At 41.7% G+C, this 26,279-nt stretch overlaps 1 protein-coding gene across 6 annotated transcripts in view; it reads left to right on the forward strand.

Annotated features, from left to right (window-relative positions):
* Kat2b (lysine acetyltransferase 2B) overlaps positions 1-26,279 on the forward strand; it is a 104,016-nt gene that overhangs the window by 884 nt on the left and 76,853 nt on the right. The window lies entirely within an intron of this gene.

Raw genomic sequence — 26,279 nt, forward strand, 5'->3', positions numbered from 1 at the left:
GGAGCATTGGGAAAGGAAAGGGAGGAACATGCTGGTGGGTAGGTGGGCATGGCCTGAGGCGAGGGTCCTGTGGCGCCTGGAGGCCTCGGCGCGCGGTGACAGCCCTGTCATTATTGTATTATTACTTGTTTAGTTAAAGCGCCGTCCCAGCTGCTCGGGGTGTAAACAGGATTTGGCAAGGTGACAGCCCAGCGCGGCGAGCGCTACTGCTCAGTTTGAGGATACATTTCTTGCCATCTCCTCTCCATGCCAGTTCTAGGCACCCTGTGGCCCCCAGCTGCAGATCCAGTTGTGAGGGCTTTGCTCCTGAGATAGGAGATTGCCCGAGGCCGCGGGGTGGACTGGCCCTGCGCTGTCAGCAGCGGCTTTGTTTTGACAGGGTGACAGCTGAGGGGGGCGGGGACTTGGCCTTGTCAGCTCCTGCGGCCTGTGGCTGAGGCAGGGAAGACACACACACACACACACCTCCCATCTATTCTTCCCGTCTGCTGCAAACAGGGTCAAGTTCATACATTCCATATTCCCAAAACTGTGCTGCAGTGGCACTTTGGAATTTTGGTGTGCCGATTATTAGTCCTGCTAGAATGTCTCCCTGGTGGGGATGCTTTTGGTATTTACAGGAACTCTTAATGGTAGCTGAATGCTTGTGCTTACCCTTTTCCCACAGCATTGCCTAATGTTGTTGAGCTTTTACTTTGTCCTCCTATCTTTGCTCATTTAACCTTTGTGGAGTGAATAGAGGATCTAGCCCAGGGCTTCTCAAACTAATATGCATGAGAATCAGCTGGGAAGCCGGTCCTATTGCTGACTTTGTATCTGAAAGTCTGGGGTGGGGCTGATAATCTGCATTTCTAATAAACTCCCAGGGGAAACTTTGCTAGTTCTCTGACTGCCTTCTGTGTAGCAAGATCTTTATTCATACCTGGACAGTATATTACTAGTTCCTTCTGAATTCAGCTGAGAAATTGGGAACTGTGAAATAATGATGCCACACAGCTGGTATTTCTGAAGAAGGAATGCAAAAAAGATCAAGTGGGGAGTATCTTCTCAAAGAAGGTGGAAGCCCAGGAGTTGGTTATAAAAGAGGACCGGAAAGTGTAACAGGCAAAAGGGAAAACTCTGGGTAGAATCAAGAGTGCATTCAATTACTTGATGGCTACAGTGGGCTAGTGTAAGAACTGAGTCAGCTCAGTGTTTCTGCCTTTGCTTTATTTTAAAATTTATTTATTGATTTCCTATCACCTGCACCTCTTCTTCCTGCTGCCTGCTGTTATCTTAATTTCTGAGAACTTTCCTGAAGTTTTGGTTGTATCTAAAACCATGCATATATTTGACCTTCATTGAGGCAGGGAAGAGACACACACATTCACACACCTCCCATGTATTAAGATTTCCATGAGTGAGATGAAGCATGTCTTCTAAAGTTTTTGACTTGAGTTTCCTGTTCACATTCTCAACTGAACTCACAGAAGGGAAAACCTCTCTTATTAATGGCCTCTCTGCTGCTGAGCAATTGAATGGGTCAATTTTTACTAGCTGATTTATTCAACAAATATTTTGAGGGGTCTCAACTGGGTGCCAGGCATTGTGCTTCGTGTGTGGTTGGCCTGTGACACTCAGGATCTGTTATGGAGTTACTAACATGCACACATGCTTGTGTAGATGTGTGTGTTGAAGTTCTAGGGAGGAAGACGGTGGACCAATTACAGTGAAGTTTAGAAAAAACTTAATTGAGCTGGGGATATAGCTCAGTTGGTAGAGCCTGCCTTGCATGCACAAAACCCTGGGTTCACCTGGGTTCAATCCCCAGCACTGCCAAAAAAAAAAAAAAAAAAAAAAAAAGAAAGAAAATACTTACTTGAGCCCATTGTGGTGGTCACACTTGTAATCCCCGCTTGGTTGGTGAGTTTAAAGCCAGCCTCAGTAAAAGTAAGGTGCCAAGCGACTGAGTGACAGTCTGCCTCTAAATAAAATACAAACCAGGGCTGAGGATGTGGCTCAGTGGTTGAGTGCCCCTGAGTTCAATCCGTAGTACCAAAAAAACAAAAACAAAAACAACTTGGAGTGGTGTAAGGACTCTGAGCAGGGCAGCTCATATTTTAGAGGCATGGGTAGTATAGGAATGACTTCCTAGAGGAAGTGTCATTTGCTGCTGAGGACTCTTGGCAGTGCAGGGTGGGTGGGGTAAAACTTCTTGTAGTGAAGAAACTGAAAGCAGATCTGTAAGCTTGGAGCTGGGCCAACCCAAGCCAGGCCTCCATTGCCAGGAGTCCCTGGTTTGGGAAGGCTGTTGTGTGGCCAAGTGGGTACTGGGGAATCCAAGACTCTTAAATTGAGGAGTGACATCTCAGATTTTTTCTTTTTTTTTTTTTTTGTGGTACTGGGGGGTGAACCCAGGGCTGCTCTACCATGGAGCTACACCCCTCTGCCCCTTCTACAATTTATTTTAAGTCAGTGTCTCACTAAGTTGATCAACCTGGTGTTGAACTTGTGATCCTTCTATCTCTGGACTTGTTGGGATTGCAGGTGTGGGCCCAACATTTTTTTTTTTTTTTTAAATTGGGCTTGATTGGGTATGATGAGTCTCTGAGAGTGCAGAATCTGGGGTTCTTTCTCAGCCTGTCACCATAGTTGCTATAGCAGGCCCCAGATGACAGATTGTTATACAGTTTGCCATAGCCCCGTGGCAAGTTGGAAAGAGAGTAGAGAGGTTAGAGGTGGGATCTGGAAAGAGATGTAGTTTACTAGGGGTTATTGAAAGGAAAACAAGCACCAGACCTGATCAGAGATATGGCCTTTAAACTTCACAGACAAAACAAAAAAGAAGGGAGCTAGTTCACAGCCAGGGTGGAATGCCACGCCCCAGAAAGAGGGGGAGGGGGACAAAAAAGAAAGAAAGAAATGAAAAAAAAAACAAAACACAAACTTGTTTTGCAGGATCCAGGGTAGAGTTCTTTGAACTGTGTCCTGGCAAAGGTTGCCTCAGAGGGTCATTTTTGCTTGTGTGTGACACAGTGCAGGTCTGACAATCTTGTGTCTCTACGTCAGATCCTTGAGATTGTTTCCTGGGGTCCACCAGGCCCTGTGTGGCCACTGCTCTCCCTGGCCGTTTTTCAGGGCTTGGAGTCCATGGTTCCCTTCCATTCCAGGGCCTTTGCACCCACTGTTCACGGGCACTGCAAACTCTTCTCACCTCACTTTAAAAGGAACTCCTGGGGCTAGGAGTGCAGCTGGGTGATAGATCACATGCCTAGCATGTGCAGAGCCCGGGGGGTTCAGTCACCAGCAACAAAACAAACAACAACAACGACACCCAAACCCCCAAATCCAAACCAGAGTTAACTCCCAACTCTTCTGCACATCTCTGATTCCTTGCCTTCTCTGTTTACCCCCCTGCTCAGCCTTTCCATTAGAAATTACTCAGATCGCTGTGTTCTTCCTTCCTGGTGGTTTTATGGTGATCTGTAAGTAAGTTTGATGATCTGTGTTTATTAGAACCTCTGAATAGACTCTATGTGATGTGGTTATTGACCAAGTGACTGGACTAGAGAACAGAAAATGGAGGAAATAATTAACTGTGAGGGATAGATGTGAAATTTTGGTGTGACTACTTGTTGACAATTGGTTGAAGGAGATTTTTCACGGAGGGCAATTCTAGGTATCCCACACGTGTTGGTGGGACCATTTTTTTGGTACTAGGGATTAAACCCAAGGACACTTTACCACTAAGCTACATATCCAACCTGTTATTATTATTATATTAACTGCAGATTGAACCCAGGGGCACTTTACCACTGAGATATATACCTGGCTTTTTTTTTTTTTTTTTTCTTTTTCTTGAGACAGGGTCTCGTCAAGTTGTCAGGGCTGGCCTCAAACTTGAGGTCTTCCTGTCCCTTCCTGGCCTCGAACTTGAGCCTCCAATTTTTGGGATTATAGGCATACTTTGGGATTATGTTTTGAATGTTTTAGAAGAAACATCACTGGGTGTGGTGGCTTTCATGAATCCCCTCAGGGGAGGTTGAGGCAGGAGGATCACAAGTTCGAGGCCAGCCTTACAATTTAGGGAGGCCTTATGCAGTTTAAAAAGAGCCTGTCTCAAAGATAAAAAAAGGGGCCTGTGGATTTGGCTCCTTAGTAAAGAACTTCTGGGTTCAATCCCTGGTAACAAAACAAAAATTTAAAAGAAACTTCAAGTGAATGTATGAAAAGCCCAAATCCAAATCTCCTTGAATTAAATGTAAGTAACCTATTAACTTAAAAAACAAACCCATTGATTGACCCTTCCCAAAGGAATAGGTCATACATACACTGGGGTGTGGGGTGGTGCAACAGGGGTATAGTAGCTAAAAATATGGGTTTAGAGTTACTTCATACTAATCTGAGTTAACAATTTTAGTATACCCAGCAGTGTGATCTTGGACAAGGACTTCACCTCAGCCCGCGTTTCCTTGTCTGTGAAGTAGGAATGATGCTCTCCCTCTCATGACATAACTGAGGATTTAAAGAGGGCTGTCCAGAGCTGGGTGCAATGGCATACACCTATAATCCCAGCAGCTTCGGAGGATGAGGCAGGAGGCTCACAAGTTCAAGGCCCGTCTCAGCAATTCAGTGAGGCGCTAAGCAACTTAGTGAGACCCTGTCTCAAAATAAAAAATACAGGACCTGGGCTGGGATTGTGGCTCAGTGGTAGAGTGCTCGCCTAGCATGCGTGAGTCACTGGGTTGGATCCTCAGCACTGCATCAAAATAAATAATTAAAGGTATTGTGTCCACCTACAACTAAAAAAAAAAAAAAAAAAATATATATATATATATATATATATATATATTTAATATATATTAAAAATATATAATACATATATAATATATATTAAAATATATTTAAAATATATTTATATATTTAATATATATTAAAAAAATACAGGGACTGTGGTTGTAGCTCAGTGGCAAAGTGTGAGGCACTAGCATGTGTGAGGCACTGGGTTCCATCCTTAGCACCACATAAAAATTAATAAAGACATGCTATCCATCTACAACTACAAAACAAAGGTTTGGGGATGCGGCTCAGTGGTTAAGTGCCTCTGGACCTCTGAGTTCAGTCCCTGGTACCAAGAAATAAAATAAATAAATAAGGGGGGCTGTTCTAGGCAATACAGTGTCCAGTATCTAGTAATATCTTAATAGCAGCTCAGAGGAGGGAGGACCTGTTAATTGGGAAGTTAAGAAAACATGGGACTTAGTCTTGAATCCCAGCTCTGCCTCTTGGCATGATCTTGGGCACAAGTAACTTGCCTTTTCTGTGAGCCTGTATTACTGCATCTTTTAAGTGGTGACCATTTCTTCAGTCTTGAAGTTAGCCAAAAAAAAAAAAAAAAAAAAAAAAGTTTCCAAACATCCCAGGACATAAAGATACTGTGTTCATAGTGACAAACTGCTTGATACCTTATGTGTATCAGTCTGTGGTCACCAAGCATTTGTGGAGAGTCTGCTTGCTTAGATACTAGGCTGAGTGCAACACTTAGAGAGTTACAGGGGCACAAAACTATAAAATTAGTCTTCACTTAAAAAATAACAATTCAGGCTGGGACATAGCTCAGTGATAAAGCATTTACCTGGGTTCAATCCCAGTAAAGGTTTTGATCTAAAAAAGTAATGTGGACTATAGAATCTGCAGGATAGAATCTCTGTGGAGGCAGAGGCCCACAGCAGCCTTGAATTTGTGATCCTCCAGCCTCAGCCTTCTGAGTAGTTAAAATTACAGGTGTGAGCCTCCACACCTTGCTCCCAGTCCCCTGCTAAAAACTTTTCCATTCCCCCTAAAAGTATCGTCCTGTCAAATTTCCCCTTTTTATTTCTTCTTCTCTCTCCTTCTCTCCCCTCCTCCTTTCTTTATACCCCACTCCTTTTTCTTTTTTGGTACTGGGGATTGAACCCAGGGGCGATTCACTTAAGCCACATCCCCCGAAGTGTCTTTTTTTTTTTTTTTTTTTTAATTTTGAGACAGCATCTTGCTAAATTGCTTGGGGCTTTGCCAAGTTGCAGAGTCTGGCTTTGAATTTGTGATCCTCCTGCTTTAGCTTCCCTTCCCCCTTCTGCTACTGTTTCCCTCTTTCTTTTCTCTTTCCAGTGCTGGGAATGGGGCACAGGGCCTCAGGCTACTAGGTAAGCACTTTAACTCTGGGTTACATTCCAGCCTCCTCCAGCCAGCTTTTTAAGGTGATATTTTGTATCAGTTGATTATTGATTTGCAGACAGAAAGCAAATTAAAATATCTTTTTGGAGACTCTTTATACAGCTAGTAAGTATTGTTACAGCAAGATACAAACCAGAGTGAGGTAGATAAAATGTTGTTTTAAAAGATCAGCCTGTAGCTACATAAATCTATAGCGTACAATTATTTCATGCTATGACTTCTCTAAAAGGCTCTAAGTATCATAGAGCCCAGCATGCACAGAAAAATGTTTCACTGGGCAGGCACAATACAAAAGGCCTGAGATATAAAACTATCATGAATAAAAATTGTTAATGCGACAGCCCTAATAATGTGGAGAAGATACTGAATATAAAGCAAACATATCTGGAGGAGTGGGTGGAGGCTGGGGCAGGAGGATGGCAAGCTTGAGGCCAGCCTGGGCAACTTAGCAAGACCCTGACTCAAAATAAAAAAAATAAAAATGGTTGGAGGGGCTGGGGTTATGGCTCAGTGTTAGAGCACTTGCCTAGTATGTGTGAGGCACTGGGTTGAATCCGCAGCAGCACATAAAAATAAATAAATACAGGTATTGTGTCCATCTACAACTTAAAAAAAAAAAAAAAGTTTTGGGATGTAGTTCAAAGGTAGAGTGCCTCTGGGCTCAATTCCTGGTAAAGGAGTGGTGTTGGTGGTGGGGTAAGGCTGGATGGGTGTGGGAGGCCTGAGAGAAAGAGATCCATAAATAATTGTGTCTTCTTATAACATTTCAAGGAAGATTAAAATTCAAGCCTGAAAAGCTTTCAGGTTGCAATTTGTAGTTTTATGTACCTGAGAAATTAGTTTACAGGGCACAGCAGAACAAAATCTGCTGAAGACTGTTTCATTTTAGGAAGCATGTGTTTGCAAATAGCAGCTTGTGATGTAGCACCCTTTAAGGTTTTTTGTTTGTTTGTTTTTAAAACTACCTGGCAGATTTAAACTCAGTTGCTTGTTCACATCGTAAGTCAAATAAATCAGTAGTCTTCAGTTCTTCTTTTTTTCCTCCCTCCCCGCCCCCTTTCTTTTCTCCCTCCCCCCTTCTTTTTCTTATTTTTCTCTGTACTTGGGATTGAACTCAGGAGTGCTCAACCACTGAGTTTCATCCCCAGCTCTTTTTCAAGTACACCCCCCTCCCCCCAAAAAAAAATTATTTTAAGACAGGCTCTTGCTGACTTGCGAGGCTGGTTTAGAACTTGTGGTCCTCCTGCCTCAGCTGGGATTAACAGGTGTGCACCACCGTGCCTGGAGAGGCACACACTTTTTAAGTGAGCAATATTGGAAGAATTATCATATTTGCTTTTCAGAAGAAAGATCTGAATACTCACTTCAGTGCCTCTAAAACCTGGATATTCAGTGCTCTGTGGATTCTGATTTAGTTGCTTTCTCCTTGAGAGAAAGGTGGCTATTTAGAAAGACTTGTCAAGTTCCCTACTCTTAGAGCTCTGTGCCTTTTTGCTGTGGTCATCTGATTTAAACAGAAGAATCTGGTGAAGAACTCCAGGGAACCTTTCTGCCAGCCCCTACCCTCATGCTGGACACCTTGGGTGGTCACTTAACTGCCCTATTTCAGTTCCCTCTTTGGTGAAGTGGGAGTCAAGGAGCAAGCTTATTGACTATTTTGAAGATTAAATAGTCTAGCATACGTGAAAGTTCTGGGAACCTGAGCATTCCACAAACATCTCTTTTATTTTTAAAAGTGTTCCATTGGTATCAATAGTTCATCTTTTGCAAAGTGTTGTATCTCAGGTCATTTGATTCTTCTACCTGGGGTAAGAGGAAGGTAAGGCAGGTCGTTTTACTAGCAGTGAACTGACACCCAGAGAGGTTAGTGACTTCCTCAGGCTTCAGTGTTTGCTCAGGAGAGCACTGACCCACATAGGTTCTCTTTCTAAAGTGCACCATTTTTCCTCCTCCTTCAAAACTTCCTAATGGGGTGGGGGGGATTTGTTTTCCTAAGGGTTTCCGGAGAGAATTTCATTTACTTCAGTCATTCTGTCCTTTAATATTTATTGTCTTCCTATTGAAAAGTCTGTTCAAAGGCTTTTCTAGGCCACTGATACTTTATGGCCTGCACAGTAAGCATTCTGTAGTACCAACCCAGGACAGTCATACGCATGCTCTTGATTGTTTTAAAGCTGACAATCAAGACTGATCACTGCCATAGCCCAATAGAATTCCCTGTTGAGCAAAGATGAAAGAGATACCTACTCAGGCTGCAGAAGGTGTCAATTGTGTCAGGAAGGTAAAGAATTGACTATCCTGAAGCTTTAGAGATCCCCAAATAGCTCTATTTAGGACTGTATGCACAGCAGCATCAAAAGGAAAGTCATTAAAAAAAAAAAAAACAAACAAACTTTCAAGTTTATTATGCATACAATAAAGTACTCAAGTCCTAGGTTAATAGCTCATAGAATTGTTACAAATGTGGACATCTGCACCACTGGTGCCAGATAAAGCCATATTTATGGGACATTTCCAGAACCTCAGAGGGTTCCCTTGTGTCCCCTCCCTATCCCTGGTAACTAACCCTTATTCTGACTTCTGTTACTAGAGATGAGTTTCATTTGTTCTTACATGTCACATAAATGGAATCATATGGTATGAATGCATTGTGTCTGGTTTCTTTCAACCTTATGCCTGTGAGATGCAGCCATGCTGTTGTGTGTAGCAGTAGTTTGCAAAGACACACGTTTTCAAATTAAAAAAAAAAACAAGTTAAAAATGGCCAGCCATTGTTGACGATGGCGGCTGTGAGGGATGTAATACAATAGATTTTAGTTAAACTTTTGAAAGAAAGAATGGGAATTTGGAACTTAGGTATGCTGGGAAGAGCCCACATAGGCAGGAATGTGGACAAGAAATCAGTGTGGAGTTGGCCAAATAGATGTAAATAAAGAATGGAATGATAGCCAGGCAGAAGGAGGGGAGGTGGGGGCAGGCGGTGATGATGTCACAGTTGGTGGAATGTTCAGCCTGCACAGTTCCTTTTCCCTGGAGTCTGTATTGGTGAGTCCCCAAATGGTAAATATCATGTCCTACTACCAGTGCCCTTGTTCTGGAAGATGACTAGGATTGTTACACATTGTATTCTGCAGGCTGTGTGGATCCATATGTTAGGAATGATGGCAGGTTTCCTAAAAGGCTGGCCAGAACCTAGTCCACAGAGGTCCAGGGCTAGTGATACTTCTGGGATATTGGTCTAGTGGATGGAGATATTGGAAAGAGAACAGTCATCTCCATCTTCTCCAGAACTGTCTTGGAGGCCACTTAATGCCACCTTATCCCCAGAAATGGCAGTGAGAAACAGATTATTGTTCATCTCCTCTGAGTTTCTTGGTAGCATCTGCATCCCCAAAAACTAGTATTGAATATATAAAGACAAGCTTTTTATTTATCAAAATCATGTGAACTATCCACCTATAAATCAATCTTTTCTGTAATTGATATATTTAGCCAAATGGGATTTTCATCTTTGAATTGAGAACGTGTATAAGCATGGGGTATTATACCTATTGCCATTTATTTATTATTTTAACATTTCATTCTATAGTAGAGGCCACTTTAGAAGATTTCTGCTTAGGTAGCTCCTGTTTAGACTTATGTTTTTCAGTACTGGGAATTGAATCCAAGGAAACTCTATCATTGAGCTATATCTCCAACCCTTTTTATTTTTCATTTTAAGGCAGGGTCTCTAACTTGCCCAGGCTGGCCTGGGAATTGCAATCCTCTTGCCTCAGTCTCCCGAGTCACTGGGATTACAGGCATGTACCACTATGCCCGGCTCTAATCAAACTTCTTATGGCAGTTTATCCCTTAGTTTTAATAGGAATAGAATTGAATCCTTTGTCATTTAATTTTTTTTTTTTTTTTTTTTAGTTGTAGGTGGACACCATACCTTTATTTATGTGGTGCTGAGGATCAAACCTAGTGCCTCACACGTGTGTGGCAAGTCCTCTACCACTAAGCCTCAATCCCAGCCCCTCCTTTGTCATTCTGAGCAAACTTTTGTCTGTGATACCTGCTTTGCACATTTTTCTCCTCTGAGTACTTCTGTGTTTTCTTGTCAAACCTTTTTCTGGTCTGTTTTCAAAGTCCAGTTTCTCAGAGAATCACTCCTGTTCCCCTCTTCCACCTCTATCTCAAATAGCAGCACCCTGTCCATCAATCTGAAATAATTTTATTTTCCTTTACTGCATTTATCAATAGTTGGAAATCATATATATGTGTGCTGGGATTGAATACAGGACCTTGTGCATGCGAGGTAAACACTCTACCAACTGAGCTATATCCCCAGCCCTGAAAATCATATACTTTTAAAATGATTTCTACTTCCCTTTTGAGAGTAGAAGCCTCCCACAAAGTAGGGTATTTGGTTTACTTCATATTCTATGTGGTCTACACCTTGCATATAGAAGGCACTCAGTATTCGTTGAATAAAAGGTTCATTTTGCATTCAGAGGCTTTGTGGGACTGGAGGAAAGGAAATCATGTCTTTTTTTTTTTTTTAAATTTTTTTTTTTTTAAATTTTTTATTGTGGGTTGTTCAAAACATTACAAATTTCTTGACATATCATATTCCACACTTTGATTCAAGTGGGTTATGAACTCCCACCTTCACCCCATGGAAATCATGTCTTAAAGATGAGAAAACAGGCTCCGAGAGGTTTAGACACTAGCCATGTGATCCAGAGCAGAGTAGAGCAGTTGCCAGCTAAGGCTGGCATGACATCTACTCATAGCCAACTGTGGTTCTCAGTAGCTCATAAAGATCTGGTGACAACCACACTTGTCTGACTGCCTGAACTGCTGTTACAAGACCAAGCAAGGCCTACATTTTAGTCCTTCTCTGTGTGTATGATGTGAACTTCTGTGACCACTGTTTCCTCTTCTGTAAATTAGAATGGAATTCTCACAGAGGTACTGTGAGATCTGCAAGTTGAAACCCACAAAGTGAGAAAAGGTCTTATGCTATGTTTTTTTTTTTTTTTTTCTTTCCCATAGATATATACAGATTTATTTAGGAAAGCAGATATACATTCAAGGGAAGGGATACAGGCTATTTTAAGAGAGAGATTTGTTTGGGGGGTTAAGTAAGAAATACACATTCTCCCTTGAATGTGTATTTCTTAGAGGGATAGGCAGCTTAATCCTATATTCTAAAAGTTTGTATTTTATTAGTGAACTAGTAAAAAAAAAATCAACTGTGTATTAAAGTGTGTTTTCTAAATATATTTTTTTGTTATTTTTCTGTTCATTTTAACTAAAGACAATAGAATTTGTTTAATTTGGGCTCATAATTTTACATCAGAAGATGAACTTAGTTATTTTTGGGAAAACTGTGCATAATCTCTCTAATGATCCACTTGGAATGGTATACTGTCTAATCTCAGGAGGACATTTAATTTCTTCAGTAACCACAGGGCAAGATGTTTAGGGATGCATCTATTAAATTCCACACCATCCTAATCAGTCCCCATTCATTGCTCTCATCTTGTGTAGCCCTCTGGGAAGCTTGTGTGGTATGCAGCAGGTTCCAGAAGTACAGGGACAAGAACCAAGTAATATCACAGTGACTGAAGGTGGCAGCGCTAATTTGCATCAGCTTTAACAAGCTGGTGTTGAAATTGGATGGCAGAATGCCAAGGAAGCCAAGGTCAGCACACTTTGAAATAACAAAGTGAGTCATGTAACCCAGGATTTGCACATACCCACAGGACTACCTGAGTCAACCTCACCTCCAAGAGAACACATACATCTGGGTTAGGTGCCTGGGCCCAGCTCTGTGCTATGTGTGTAGAAGAAAATGAAAGCCGCAAGGAGCTCCTTGTATTACTGGGAAGACAGATATGCAAGAAAAGAAAAATTAAAGTGAATTACTAAACATAAAGCCTGTGACACAGAAACCCCATCACAAGCTAGGGATAGGTAGAAGTGTAGACAGAGGCCCAGCTCAGGTGCAGTGAACAGAATAAAACCAAGCAAAGAAGCAAAACCAAAGGGAAGGAAGACCTCAGAGTGGTTTAGAACATAGGTTTGAGCTGCGTGCAGTGGCACTACTTGTAATCCCAGTGCTCTGGAAGCTGAGGCAGGAAGATCACAAGTTGGAGGTCAGCCTCAGCAGCCTTAGAGAGGCCCTAAGTAACTCAGTGATACTCTGTCTCAAAATAAATAATAGAAAGGGCTAGGGGGTTGGGGTTGTAGCTCAGTGGTACAGCAGTTGCCTAGCAAGGGTCAGGCACTGGGTTCAATCCTCAGCACCACATAAAAAACAAATTAAAAAAATTTATCCTTTTTTTGGGGCAGGGGTATATCAGGGATCAAAATCAGGGGCACCTGACCAGTGAGCCAGCCACATCCTCAGCCCCATTATATATATATTTTTTAGAGACAGGGTCTCACTGAGTTGCTTAGCACCTCACTTTTGCTGAAGCTGGCTTTGAACTCGCCATCCTCCTGCCTCAGGCTCCCTAGATGCTGGGATTACAGGCCCAGCTAAGGTTAAATTCTTTAAAAAAAAAAAAAAAAAAAAAGGAGGGGGGGCTGGGGATATGACTCAGTGGTAAAGAACCCCTGAGTTAAATCTCCAGTAACCCCCCTTCCTCTCAAAAGAACATAGATCTACGTTCTGGCTGTGTGATCACGGTGGGCTCCTCACCCTTTATGAGGCTCAGGTTTCATAGCTGCAAATTGAAAATAGTGATGATATGAACTTTTTTTTGTTCATTCAACAAATTGTTATTTAATGTGCCAGGCGTTGATTTCGGCACTGGGGATGCAGTGACAGATGGGCCCTTACTCTTGCAGAGTTTGCTTTCTGGGAGCAGAAGCAGACAATAAACAGAATGACAGAATGTGGTAAGTGCCACACAGAGAATGAAAACAGAGAATTAAATGAGAATGCCGGGGGAATTCCTCCAGACATGTGCCCAGAGAGGTCTCTCTGCTGAGGGGACACCATGAGGCCTGAATGACAACACAGTGAGGGATAAGGGTGCCAGGTGGGGAATGCAAAGTCTCTGGGGCCAGAAAGGGCTTGGCATGTTGAAGGGCTGCCAGGAGGCCACTGTTGCTGGGTGGAGGAGGGCAGCGGGGTGAGTGTAGGAGTGGAGGTGGGGAAGGCAACGGCAGACCAGGTTGCTGAAGTATGATTTTCACACAGTGAAACACCCAGATCTTCAGTATAATCAGTTTTGATAAATATGTGTCAAGAAGTAGAACATTTCTGTTATAATAGATAAGCTATTTTCTGCTCCTTGCTGTTCAGCTTTTTCTCCCTCTGTTGGGGGATGGAAGCCCGGGCCTCATGCATGCCAGGCAGCCACTTTACCACTGAGCATGCAGGTCCCTTCTCCTTCAGGAAAACCACTGATCTATGAGTGTAGGTTAGTTTTCATATAAATGGTACTTGCACATATATACTCTTCTTTCATTCAGTGGATTATTGTTTAAATTCATCCGAGTTGTTGCATTCATCACCGGTTCATTTTCTTTTTATTGCTGAGCAGTATTCTGTTGTACAAAAGTGCCATAATTTGTTCATCTCTTTGCCTATAGTGGACGTCAGGGCTGTTTCCCATAGTTTAATATAGATTAGAAATTTTTTTCACCCCCTGGTACTGGGGATTGGACTCGGTGGCTCACATGTTGCTAGTCAAGGCCTCTACCACTGAGCTACACCCCCAGGACTTTTTGAAGTTTTAAAATTTTGTGTGAAAGATTTGCAAAGTTGGCTAGGCTGGGCTTGAACTTGTGACTCTCCTGCCTCAGCCCCCCCTAAATAGCTGGGATTACAGTTCTGTGCTGCCAACTCTAGCTTCCAGATTTGCATTTTAATACAAACCATCTGGTTACTCCCCGAAGAATAAAGTGTATGGGAGAAAGTAGAAAAATAGGAAGTTATGGTAGTCTAGGTATTGATGGTGTCTTGGAGAAGCGTAGTAGCAGTGGAGGGGGTGAGAAGTAATCACTTAGGGGCCATATTATGTGAGTAGATGCAACAAGATTCCACTTATCCCCCAAGTACTGGGAATGGAACCCAGGCTCTCGTGCATTGCTAGGCAAGTGCATTACTACTTACTCCACATCCCTAGCCAAGGAACAAGACCTAGTTGGTTGTGGCACTACCGGATTAGGAAAACACAGAAATGAGGGATAACGTGTGAAGGGTTGTCCAGATCAACTGAAATGATGGTAGTTCCACTTACCCATGTGGGGGAAGGCCATGGGAAAAGCAGGTTTGAGATGAGTGTGAATCAAGAGTCCTTTCTTATGTCTGTGTGCAGTGTAATTCTAGTGCCTGGAGGATAAGGCAGGCAATTGTAAGTTCAAGGCCAGCCTCAGCAACTTACCAAGGCCCTACGCAAGTTAGCATGACCCTGTCTCAAAATAAAAAATGAAAAGGGCTGGGGATGTAGCTCAGTGGTAAAGCACCCCTGGGTTCAATCCCCAATCCCTCCTGCCCCCCAAAGTGTCTTTGCACTTAATGAAAGAGGAAGCACACTATATTTGAAGAGTGCTAGACGGGATTCTAGGTGTTGGTCTTGGTCCCTTGGTCTTTGCCAGCTGGGTGAACTCAGGCAAGCCACACCCCTTCACTAAGCATTGAATTACTTTTCCTACTAGACTGCTGGGAGGGAAAAAGAAGATTACTTAGTCTGCAGTTGCCTTGAAAAGAATCAAACACAAATGCTCCACATTATTGACTTTTTTTCCTTTTTTTAAAAAAAATTATTTATTTTTGATTCCAATTTGTTAGCAGAATGCATTACAATTCATATTACACATATAGAGCACAAGTTTTCATATCTCTGGTTGTATACAAAGTGTATTCACACCATTCGTGTCTTCATACATGTACTTAGGATAATGATGTCCATCTCATTCCACCATCTTTTCTACCCCCTCCCTTCCCCTCCACATTATTGATTAAGTGAGATTTTGAATAGAGTGATGTGAGAGGGTGTCAAGTGGAGTGTTGGGAGTAGGAATATTGGGAGAGGAGAGGAAGTGTTTCTTCAAATTGGCAGATAGATCCTGAAGGAGGGTCCTCCCTGGCGGTGCGAATGAAGAAGGTGTAAATCTGAAACTCTGAAGGAAGACTCAGATGGCTTTTTGTGAGGCATTGAATACCCCTGTGTTGAGCCTCAGCAGCTGGGGAGGCGTAATACCAGGGAGTGGGTACAGGGTGGTTGAAGGGGGGTGTTAGAGTTGAGGGCCAGCCTTGGTGAAGCACTTTCTGGGCAGAGATGCCAGAGGTAGGCAGTTGGGAATGTGGGCTGCAAGTTCTGCTTTGCAGGTTGGGCTGGTTAGGTGGACTGGAGAGTCATCAGCCCAGATAATGACTGATACCACAAGAATATGAGCTGTCCCAGGAAGCAAACATGTAAGGCATTATTTTGCTCATCCCACTTGACTTGGTGCCAAAACAACAGGCTGAGGAGTGAAACATTCTGTCAGTCAGCTGGTTGAATTAACTTGATGCCAACAGAGCAGTTTGATAAATCTTTCCACTGTGTTGAAGACTGAGCTGACTGCTTTGGTATCTCCAAAGATAAAAAGTCTGAGATGGTGTGTGCTAAATAAACTTGAGGGCACCAGTTTATAGGCCCTGGTTTCTCTCAGGACCTCCTGAGACTCTTTTAGGAGAGGAGCTTGTTGGGTTTGGTCCTGGAGAGCTGACTCCCACGCAATGAAGTATCTGGCCAACTCCCAGGCCATCGGTAGCTACTGGCGTCATTCCAACCCCTGAGATATTGCCTGAGGGTTCTGGGCCTTTGATTCAACTAGACTTCTTTTTTCTTTTTCCTCCTAGTACTGGAGATCAAATCCAGGATCTCACACTTGCTAGGCAAGCCTTTACACCACTGAGCTACACCCATAGCCCCAGACCTAATTATTTAGCACAAGGAAGGTAGTTTCTTATTCAGCTTCAGCACAGGCAAAAGAACTTCCAGATGTAATAAAGATTTTTCTCTTGATTTGATATTGGAATAAGCTAGGAGAGCATGAATGAAAATCATTTGAATGACCAGGGCTGGGTCATTTTCTCATTATATGATTTCCATTCTCCTGGATCCTTGAACACATTCCTCATATTTGTTTTTGTGGTTCTCTGTGGCTTTTCAGATCAAAATGACACTATTAATTAAGGTCTTCAGAGATGCTACTGCTAGTGAATTAGCTCACTGGTGATTGTTTTCCTTCCTTCCTCTTGTGTTTCTGATATCAATTCCAGGCAACATTGCTCCCCTGGGGACCCCCTCTCCCCTACACTCTGTTCTTTTAACTAGGATCACAAGTCCCCCCAGTTTTCCCCATGTTAGTAAGGATTGAACCCAGGGTTGTTCTACCACTAAGCTACATCCTCAACCACTTTCATTTTTAAATTTTGAGACAGGGTCTCACTCAGTTGCCAAGGCTGGCCTCCATGTTTTGATCCTCCTGCCTCAGCTTCTCAAATTGCTGGTACTGTGGGCATGCATCACTGCACCAGGCAAGTCCCCAGATTATTTATTTATTTATTGCAGCACTGGGATTGAACCAGGACTTGGTTGGTTTATGCTTGACAAGCGCTCTGCCACTGAGCTACATTCTCCACCCAGTCCCCAGATTTATTTCATTTTATTTTTTTGGTATCGGGGATTGAACTCAGGGGCACTTGACCACTGAACCACATCCCCAGCCCTATTTTTGTATTTCATTTAGAGACAGGGTCTCACTGAATTGCTTAGTGCCTCGCAATTGCTGAGGCTGGCTTTGAACTCGCTATTTTCTGGACTCAGCTTCCGGAGTTGCTGAGATTACAGGCCTGCACCGCCGCACCAGTCCTCAGATTTGTAAAATCTGTTTTAAGTCATAGTTTTATGGTGTTTGTTGGTCTTCCACCTACCACAGTGTGAACTGGAAAGATTGTCACACTGTAGAAAAATGAGTTTATGTCTCAGAAAGGATCACTTAGCCATTTAAACTTAATTTGCATATGAAAAGCTTAAATTAATCCTAAAGGGAGAGACATGTTGCATCCATCAAACCATTTGTATCCTTTTAGATCTTTGCTTTTCCAAGAAGTGGCTTTTCATCAAGAAACCGTTTTAGAAACACAGGATCTCAGATTCTACCCCAGACTGAGGGAATCTGAATCTGCATTGTGACTAGACCTCCAGGTAATTCCTGTGTTTGAGCTCTGTTCCAAATCACATCAGTACTATTTTAAGCTACTCACTTCCAACAAGATTTTTGCTTCATTTGCAGCTACATACAATTCACTTAAAATATTGTTGCTTTAAAATAAGATTAAAAGATCATTTTCAAAATACTTGTAGAGGTGGTGGTGGTGGTGGTGCATGCCTGTAATCCCAGCTGCTGGGGAGGCTGAGACAGGAGTGAAAGTTCAAGACTAATGTCAGCAGTGTAGCAAGACCCTGTCTCAGAATTAAAAAAAAAAAAAGGCTGTGGATATATATAGCTCAGAGGTAAAGTGCCCCTGGGTTTAATCCCCAGCACTCTCCCCCACAATAATAATAATAACACTTGTAAACAGTTAAGGTGAAAGTTCAAACCATTCACGAGGTAGGAAACCCACTCACCCCAATTCATGAGGTTGTAACCCACCCATCCGCAGCCTCACCCTTTCTTTTTAACCATTTCTTTTCTAGGGGCTTTTTCTCCCCTCCCTCACCCTCTTGAAGCTGTATCTTCCATTTTATTCTGCAATTCCAGGAATGGAACCAGATTCATTATCCAGAAATTCAAGCCAAATGTTCCCATTTGGCTTGAATGATGAAAAGACCAGAAAGTTGTATGTCAGCAAGCCAAAGGCGTTTGGTAGGAGACCAAAATGAACACTAGAGATACTGGTCTTTATAATTAGCAAGTTTTAATTGTTTCGAACTCTCCACTAATGTTAAAAACAGGGCAACCTACTTAATGACTCACTTATTCCTGTCATTTGCTGTTTCTCTTTTGCCCAGACAAATTCACACAGTAGAGGTGCAGCCACCTAGAGACTAGCTTCTTTTGCTCCTTTAGATCAGCAAAGGACTGGGTTTTGCATGAGAAGACCTCCATGCCCCTGCTCCCCATCCCATTGTAGCTTATTAAGTTTCCTTAATTTATGCAGAGAAAATAATCCTCAATTCTGGAATGTATTTTGGGGAATCTTTGCAAAACACCTGATCCCCTTTTTCCTTTTGTTTTTCTTGTTTTTTAAAAAAACATTTTAAATTTATTTATTTTAGTTGTAGATGGACACAATACCTTCATTTTATTTATTTATTTAGTTAAAAAAATTTTTTTTTTTTGGTAGTTGTAGATGGACAGAATGCCTTTATTTGTTTATTTTTACGTGGTGCTGAGGATCGAACCCAGTGCCTCACACATGCTAGGCAAGTACTCTACCACTGAGCTGTAACCACAGCCCCTTTCTTTTGTTTGTGTGGTACTGGGGACTGAATCCAGGGTCACTGTATCATTGAGCTGCATTTCCAGCCCTTTTCATTTTGCACTTTGAGTAAGTTGTTCAGGAATTTATGGTGCTCCTGCCTCAGCCTCTGCAGTATCTGGAATTACAAGCATGCACCTCCTGTGGGCTAAATCCCATCTTTGAAGTGGTAATTTGTCCCTAGTGTAGCCAAATGTGATGGATACTCATCTCCATGAGTAGAAAGCCAAGTAGCAGAACCTAAAGAAAAAAGAATGGAGAAAGATTTGTTGCCTGCAGCAGGTAAGGAGAGCACTGGAGTTATTTCCAAAGCAGTGCCCTCTTCAAGGAAAGGAAGCAAGGAGATTTTATTTTGGAAGCTTATACATATTCAGTCAGGAAAGCTCACTGGGGGCAGGCACATGAATGAGCATACTCAGTTTTAAGACACACATTCCCCAGCTTGCTCTGGTTAAGGTCATAGTTAAAGAAGGAGAGATGTGGGCACATTTTTGGGAAGGCTCAGCTCAAGGGTATAGAGTTAGATGATCAAGAAGGGAAGATGGTGGACACCAACACTTATGGGCATGATTGGTTCAGTATTATAATGTGCCAAGTTTACTCTCGGTTGCCTAAAAGAATGAGTCAGAAGGGCTTGGTGACCTTGGCTGGTTTTCTGCGACTTTCTTCAGAGTCTTAGCTGAAACAGAAAGGACAGCTGTGAAGGTGCCTTAATGCAGGATTTTGCCCCAACAGTTGCCTTCTTCCTTTATCTGCTAAAATTAGCAGTTCTTGTGTTTTTTTTTTTTTTTTAAAGCAATTTCATTGAGGTCTGTATGATTTAAATATCATAAAATTCTCTGGTTTTAAATGCAAACATCAGTACTTTTTAGGAAGTTGTATAACCATCACTGTAATCTCCTTTTAGGTTTCTATCAACTCAAAAAGATCATTGTGTCCATTTGCAGTTAACACTATTCCTCCTTCAGTTCCAGGTGACTCTACTTTCTGTCTATATAAATTTGCCTTTTTGGGCTATCCATATAAATGGGATTATTATACAGTATATGGTCTTTTTTTTTTAAACTTGATATTGGAAATTGAACCCAGGACCTTAATCATTACAGACGAGGACTCTACCATTAAGCAACATCCCCCAGTCATTTTTATTTTGAGACTGGGTCTTCAGCAATTGCCTAGGCTATCTTGAACTTGTAATCTTCCTGTTTCAATCTTCTGAGTGGCTGGGAATTACAGGCCTGTGCCACTGGGGCCTGCAATAAGTGCTCTCTTTTTGACTGGCATATTATGCTGAGTATAATGTGTTTGAGGTTCATGCAAGTTCTAGCGTGCATTAGCACTTCATTCTTTTTTATTTTTTTTTAAGCACTTCATTCTTTATTATTGCCAAGTAATATTCCATTTATGGATAAATAACATTTTTGTTCATGCATCAAGCAATTGATGGGCATTTGGTTTTTTTCCACTTGGTGGTGGTTATGAATAATGTTGCTAATATCTGTCTTTGGTGTGGATGTTTTCATTTCTCTTGTGTGGACACCTAGGAGTGGATTTGCTGGGTCATGCTTGGAAAAATTTAACCTTTTTTAAAAATATGTTTTTAGATGTTGATGGACTATTACTTTATTCATTTATTTATATGTGGTGCTGAGAATCAAACCCACTGCCTCACACATGTTAGGCAAGTGCTCTACCACTGAGCCACAACCCCAGCCCTTAACTTTTTTTTTTTTTTTTTGGTGATACTGGGGATTGAACCCAAGGGTGTACTCTCCTGCCTCAGCCTCCTGAGTTGTTGGGATTACAGGTGTGTGTCACCTTGACTGCCTGACTCTTATTATACACTTAGGTTTCCATAATGTTTATTGATGAGCATCTTTTCATGTATTTATTGGCTGTTTGTATATCTTTGGAGAAATTTCTATTCAAGTCCTTTGCCTGTGTTTTAATTGGCTTTTTTTTTTTTTTTTAAGTACTGGAGATTTAATTCAGGGGCACGCAATCACTGAGCCAATCCCTAGCCCTATGTTGTATTTTATTAAGAGACAGGGTCTCACTGAGTTGCTTAGGGCCTTGCTTTTGCTGAGGCTGGCTTTGAACCCATGATCCTTCTGTCTCAGTCTCCTGAGTCTCTGGGATTACAGGTGTGTGCCACCATGCCTGGTGGGTTATTTGTTTTGGTTGTTGAATTCTTTATATATTCTGGACGTTAACTCCTTGCAAATATGTCATTTGTAGATATTTTCTTCCCTTCTGTGGGATGTCTGTCCACTCTGTTGATTGTGTCCTTTGAGGCACAGAGTTTTAAATTTTTGATTAATTCCATATTGTCTGTTTCATTTCAGCATTTTGTGTCATATCCAGGACATTATTGTCAAATCCAATGACATAAAGCTTTCGCCTGTGTTCTAAGACAGTTGAAGTTGGTAGTCTTGTGTCATGGAGTTTGATCCATTTTGAGTTAATGGATCATTCTTTTACATATTGTTATCCAGTTTTACCCAGCTCTCTTTGTTGAAAAGACGGTTCTTTCTCCATTGATTGGTCATGGCACCCTTGTCAAAATCACCTGACCACATATATGAGTGTTTATTTTGGGGCTCTTTTTAAAAAAATATTTATTTTCTCGTTTTAGGTGGACACATTATGTTTATTTTACATTTATGTGGTTCTGAGGATTGAACCCAGAGCCTCACGAATGCCAGGCGAGCATTCCACCCCAGAGCCACAACCCCAGCCCCTATTTTGAGGCTCTTTATCAGATTTCATTGGCTGTGTTTTGAATTTTTTCCCCCAGTACTGAGGATTGAGCCCAGGTGCCTACATTCGCAGTCCTATGTTTAACTTTTAAAGAAGTTTTCCAATGTGGCTTTATCATTTATACCTGCACCAACAATTTTACAGACTCTCATTTTCTACATCTTTGATGATTTGTTACCATCTACCCTTTTCCTTTTTTTTTTTTGGGTGGTATTGGGGATTAAACTCAGGACTCTGTGCATATTAGGCAAGCACTCTACCACTGAGCTGTGTCCTCAGCATTGAGAAAAATTTATTTTTGGCTGGGTATGGTATTGTACTCATGTAATACCAGCAATTGGGGAGGCTAAGGCAGGAGAATCAAAAGTTCCAAGACCAGCCTAGGGGACTTAGTAAACCTTGTCTAAAAATAAAAAATTTATTTTTAATTAAAATTTTTTCCCCAGAACTGGGGATTGAACCCAAGGCCTTGCACAAACTAGGGAAGTGCTGTACCACTCAGCTACATTCCCAGCCCTTTTTATTTTTTTAAATCTTGAAACAGTTTAAGTCTGGCCTCAAACTTGGTGATGCCCTTGCTTGGGCCTCCTGAGTAGCTGGTATTATATATGTATGCTACTGTGCCTGGTGTCGTCTGCCCTTTGATCATAGCTATCTGATTATAGCTATCTGGATATGAAATAATGGGTTTGGTTCTTGACTTTAAAAAGTTTTTTTTAGTTGTAGATGGTCACATATCTTTATTTTTATGTGATGCAGAGGATCGAACCCGGTGCCTCACACATGCAAAGCAAGCGCTCTACCTCTGAGCTACAAACCTAGCCCTTGACTTTTATTTTTGTTGTTTGTTTGTTTTTTAATATTTGTTAGTTGTTGATGGACCTTTTATTTTATTTATTTATATGTGGTGCTGAGAATCAGACCCAGTACCTCACAAATGCTAGACAAGTGCTCTACCACTGACCTACAACCCCAGCTCTGGTTCTTGACTTTTAAACTAATATTATGCTTTTTGTTCAACTTGGAGCCAAGAGATAGGGGATGGAGTGAGGACCTCTCCACTCATAGCAGGGTCACTTATCTGCCTGTACATGCTCTGTGCTTCTGCAGGGTGGACTGAGTAATCTCAAGCAAGTCACAGCCTCAGCTTTTTCTCTGAATAGTGGCAATAATTAATGCCTTTCTCATAGACCGTATGATAAGAATACTTATATGAATACTTTTCTTAGGGTAAGTGTTACTAAAAGTTGGATTCACAGTTTTACTCCATCAGCTTGTTTTTTGTTGTGTGACTTTTGCTGTCATTGACTTTCGCTGCCCAGCAATTGTGACCAATATTTTAGGCATGACAGAATTCTGCTGGACAGCCTGGCTGTGTATCTTCTGTTCCCCTGGATGTCACCCAGTTATCCTCACACCCGTCTCACGCATTAACGCTGAGTGAACTTGTGAGTCCCCTTGATCATCTGTAATCTGGGTTGTGACCACTTGTTTATCCAGTTTCGTTTCCTCCTTATCATCCATCATAGCTTCTACTTACTATAACAAAGTCTTGTTTCATTCTCTTGACCTCTAACCCTGGGCCCTATTGGGACAAAAACATTTTCATCCTTAGCCTGTGGAAAGCGGTGCTGTATTCTTTTCTTCCTTCTTAGTTGTGCCACATCTGCACGGACTTGCTCTTGGGGGAGATGAAGTCATCCGGGCAGCCTTCCCCTCCTCGTGCACAGGTTGCTAGCTGCTGCAGTAATTGGCTTGGCAGCCTACTCCCTGAAAGGTTGTCCTTCAGCTGGTACTTTTTTTAAAGCTGCAAGACTTGCCCCCTTGGGAGTGCCCTGAGACAGCAGCTGTCATGCTTAATTAAGGAGAGAGATGGGAAAGGTGTTTTGAAGGGAGACCTGTTATCTCAAAGAACAGTGGTCAAGCTGGAGCACTTGGAAAGGGCAGATGGCGGCCAAGATGGAGGGCATGGTAGAAATAGCTCAGAACGCTGGGCAGAAAATGCTTTGCTGGCAGTCAAGGAGAATGGCATTGAATTTTTTTTTTTTAAATATTTACTTTTTTTAGTTGTAGTTGGACACAATACCTTTATTTTACTTATTTATTTTTATGTGGTGCCAAGGATCGAACCCAGGGCCTCGCATGTGCTAGGCGAGCACTCCACCGCTCAGCCCCAGCCCCAGCCCCTTGAATGTTTTTTAAAAGACTTATTTACTCTTTTTAGCAAATCAGGTAAGTCCCACACATATTAAAAATTTTGTGTATTTGGGTTGCTAGGTGTTGGTGGTACATGCATATATGTAGGAAGTACATACTTTTCATATCCAACTCCCTTGCACAAAAAAAAAAAAAAAAAAAAAAAAAATTCCTGAACAAAACTCAAGGGAGTCCCAGATATCTCAGTGGGGTATATACTTAACCACTTAGGAATTGAAACTACTACTGTGTGCCTAAACTGTTAGGGCCCATAGTGAAGGCTTGGGGTGTGGGAGTGGATTCCCTTTAAATTCTAGTACAGTCATATCTGATAGAATTATAATGTGAGTCACACATGTAATTTTATATTTTCTAGTAGCCCATGTGTTAGCTTGTTAGGGCTACCATAACAAATTACCATAAAATCGGTAGTTTAAAACCACAGTTTCTTTGTTCACTGCTTTGGAGGCCAGAAGTCAGACATGTAAGTATCCTCAGTGCCCTGCTCCTTCTGAAGGCTCTGGGGGAAAATCCTTCCTGGCCTCTTCTCAGCATCTGGCATCTCTTGGAAGTCCTTGGCATTCTCTGGCTGGTAGTGCGTCACTTGAATCTCTGCTTCCGTCTTTGCTTTCTTCCCTGTTTGTGTCTCTGTGACAGATGTATGAATTTTGACGGATGCTGCTCAACCCACTGTCCAGGTTACATAAGTAAGAAGGGACCGTGGTGTGGTTCAGGGGCAGAGCACTCGCCTAGCATTGTGAGGTCCTGGGTTGATGTCCAGCTCTGCAAAATGGAAAACAAATAAATAAAATATAAATTAAGCCAGGACACAACTACCAAAAAATAAAAAAAAAGAAAAGAGAACAGCCCAAATTTAAATTTGATTAATACCTAATACTAATTAAAGTTGGTTAATTTTAATGTTTTATTTTATCGAATACTCAAATATTATCATTATAGTAGGTAATCAACATAAAGGAATTTTTATTAATTTTTTTTTTTTGTAGTACTGGAGATTGAACTCAGGGATACTTTAGCATTGAGCTACATCCCCCAGTCCTACTTATTTTTCTTTTATTTTTTACTTTGAGACAGAGTCTTAGTAAGTTGTCCAGACTTTCCTCAAACTTGCCATCCTCCTGCCTCAGCCTCCCGGGTTGCTGCATTTACAGGTGTGCACCACCACACTAGATAGAAAGAATTCTTTTTGGTACTGGGGACTGAATTCAGGGGCACTCAATCACTGAGCCACATCCCCAGCCCTTTTATTTTAGAGACGGGGTCTCACTGAGTTGCTTAGAGCCTTTCTCAAAAAGAATTTTATTATTTTTAATTTTTATATATTTTTTAGTTGTAATAGAAATATCACCTTTATGTGGTGCTGAGGATTAACCCAGTACACCTCACACATGCTAGGCAAGCACTCTACTACTGAGCTACAATCCCAGCCCCTCCAAAAGAATTCCTTTTTTTTCTTGGTACTGGGTATCGAACTCAGGGGCACTCAACCGCTAAGCCACAACCCCAGTCCCCAAAAGAATTTTAATGAGATATTTTAATATTTTTTGTTTTGCATTTAGATCCTTAAAATCCAGTGTGTATTTTATACTTACAACATCTCAATTTGGACTGACACTTGCAAGTACTCCTGGCTGCTGTACACTGGAGAGCACAATTGGGGAGTGCTGTGGGGCTGACAGAGGGTTACAATTCTCAGTCTTTTGCCCTATGTTTTCTCCCTCTCTTTGTCCTCCTTTGTTGTTGGAATTTTCTTTTTCTTTTTTTTTTTTGAAAAAGTCTCAGTCATTCTGAACAAAAGAAATAAAAATTTTGTAAGAATTACTGGAAATCCAAAGATTCAATGTGGAAAGCAAATTAGCCAGTTTTGCAAGAAAAGACCTTTATTGAGATCCCCTACCCATTTTTCCCCTTGCCCCACCCAGTTCTGGGGATGGAACCCAGGAATTCAGTTCCATTTCTAAGTGTCTGTGTTTATTATGTGGTAGAATTCATTAAACATTCTGTTACAGTAACTTAAAGAAGTGTGGTTAAAATTTTGGATTTTAATTTTATACTGAGGAGGAGAAATATAAGCTTTTAAATTATTCTAAATCTCCCTGCCATGAGATTTGTGACTCACCCATTTAGGATCCCCCCAATGATCATGGCTATTATTCTCTGTCATGTTAAAACAAGAAGGGGCTTAAATTTTTCTTTCTTGGGCTGGTTGTACTAAGTCTGTTGCAATAATGAAGTTATGATCTGTATCTCTAAAAGTCAGTATTGTCTTCTCCAAGATTTAAAGGCTTATTGTTAGTTTGAATTTCAGTAAGGAGGAGGTCCTTTATAAACAACCCCACAGGGAGAACAGTTGTGAATCCTTCCGTTTTTTTTCCTCCTTTGGTACTGGGGATTGAACTAAGGGAAGCTTTACCACTGAACTTTATCCCCAGCCCTTTTATTTTTGAAACTGTACCTCATTAAGTTGCTGAGGCTGGCCTGGAACTTGTGATCCTCCTGCCTCAGCTTCCCAAGTAGCTGCGATTACCAGTCTTGCACTCAGCTGTATCCTTGAATTCTTAAATGTGGTTGTGTGATAAGGATTTTTCTCTCCACTTCTGTAAGTGGAATTACAAATGTTGGCTATGGT

This window comes from Marmota flaviventris, chromosome 1, assembly GCF_047511675.1.
Source record: "Marmota flaviventris isolate mMarFla1 chromosome 1, mMarFla1.hap1, whole genome shotgun sequence".
Classification (NCBI taxonomy): domain Eukaryota; kingdom Metazoa; phylum Chordata; class Mammalia; order Rodentia; family Sciuridae; genus Marmota; species Marmota flaviventris.